Raw genomic sequence first — 1,925 nt, forward strand, 5'->3', positions numbered from 1 at the left:
GGAACCGGCACTAATGGTCTTCACATTAGGCCCTTTTTCTACTAGTGGTTGTTTTCCTAAAACAATAGTTATAAATAATAATCAAATAATCAAACTTTGATTAGACCTAACGTTACTGTATCATAGTTATAACAACTGAAATAGTCATATTATACGCATGGTAGTGAACTGAACCTCAAGTCCACTATAGTTTGGTTTCCTGTTCACACGACTTCCCCTCTGAAGTCTCTTTGTTTTAACATGTACAGGATTCAGTTTCAAGAGGCGGTGGGGAACTTCAGTTTTAACATGTACCGTCCCGTGAGCATTCAGGAATGCAAGTGTGAAAGAAAGCCTTTTGCTTCCCTTTCTTCTGGAGGAATCTTATAAATTTGCAACACAAATCTGTTGAGATGTGTAGATTGAATACTCTGCTTACTGTAATAATTTTATTTACCGTAGAATTTGTGGAAAAGAAGAACATCATCTTACTATGGCTGGGTTATTGCGAACCGTAGTTTTGTCCCACAATTTAGTTGGAAAGCCGCTAGGTGGCAAAGGATTAATAGAGAAAGTGTAATAAGCTGTAACACAAAGAGAAGGGATTGCGGGTTGCTGTGGGGTTGGATATATCTTTGGACAAACCTCTCCACTGTACAGCTGCATGTGGAGCATTTTTCATTGGATACTTGAGGCTGCATATTTACAAATTTTATCTAGATACTTGAGGCTATTTATATCCCAAAACCAGTAGGGCCTGGTATACTTATGAAACTTGTTGCCCGAGTGTTTCAACTTTCAAGAGATGTCAGGTTTGAGAGCCGAAGAGAGTTAGGGCTATTTGTAAGCTGGAAAAAGGGAAGACAGAGAAATTTCAGAGTTAGCATGTGATCTCCACAGTGGGCTGGCTGTGATCTCCAACTCCAGCGTCTCTCTTCTGTGAATGATTCTGAACTCCGGTGTCTCTCTTCTTTCATCTGATGCGAATTCATATAGTATATAGAGGTAAAAAGAACTCTCTTCTTTCATCTGATGCGAATTCATATAGTATATATAGAGGTAAAAAGAAAAAGTAGCAAAAAAATAATGGCTTCGCCCGGGTTTGAAACAGAGACCTTCAGTGTGTTAGACTAACGTGATAACCAACTACACCACGAAACCTTGCTGATATTTTTCCTATTTAGCACATATTGGATGCAAGGCTGATCTAATTGTTGACACGAGAGCTTTTCTACACACTTGCTTCTTCTTTTCCCGTGAGCATGTATATTTATTTCTTTAAGTGGTCAACATTAGAATGGTTCATATATTCATATCACATGCTTCTTACAGTCTATAATTTTTCTACCATATCTACCAGAAAGTATGATTCGGTACATATGACACATGCTTGTAATGATTTGGGACGAGTTGGCAAAAGAAACAAAAACTGAGATAAATTCCACTTTTACCCCATGTTTCACGTTTATGATAGATTTTACCCATTTTTTGAAAGAATCTCAATTTATACCCCCATTGATGCACTTTGTGCCACATTTTTCCCTCTGCCAATTTTTTTCATATTTTGTGCTGACTTGGCATGCCGTGTAGGCAGTTTGTTAATTTGTCCTGATTTTCATTCTGGGTTTATTTTTTTTGGGAAAAGCTTATCATCACCCGGCGGATCACAGCAGCAGCGTCCGCCACCTCCAATGCATGACACATGTTCAGTGAGGGCTCGTATACCGTCCTTCATTGAACGCGCTTTTGCAACAGAGGCTATGTTTCTGAAAATATGTGATGTTGCAATAGCTTACGACGGGTCTATGTTTTACAAAAAAATCTCGGTCGTGAAAATTTTCTGCAACCAGACCTCAGTTGCAAAAAAAAATTGCAACAAGATCTCAGTTGCAAAAAAATTTGCAACAATACATCTGCTACAAAAAATTTCTAAAACAAGATCTATA

At 38.1% G+C, this 1,925-nt stretch overlaps 1 non-coding gene across 1 annotated transcript; it reads right to left on the bottom strand.

Annotated features, from left to right (window-relative positions):
• Positions 1-1,066: 1,066 nt before the first annotated feature.
• TRNAV-AAC (transfer RNA valine (anticodon AAC)) lies at positions 1,067-1,140 on the bottom strand. The gene has a single exon. It is a non-coding gene; the product is annotated as a tRNA-Val (tRNA).
• Positions 1,141-1,925: the final 785 nt, after the last annotated feature.

Source organism: Triticum urartu, chromosome 6A, assembly GCF_056163025.1.
Source record: "Triticum urartu cultivar PI428250 chromosome 6A, HENAU_Tu73, whole genome shotgun sequence".
NCBI classification, from domain to species: Eukaryota; Viridiplantae; Streptophyta; class Magnoliopsida; order Poales; family Poaceae; genus Triticum; species Triticum urartu.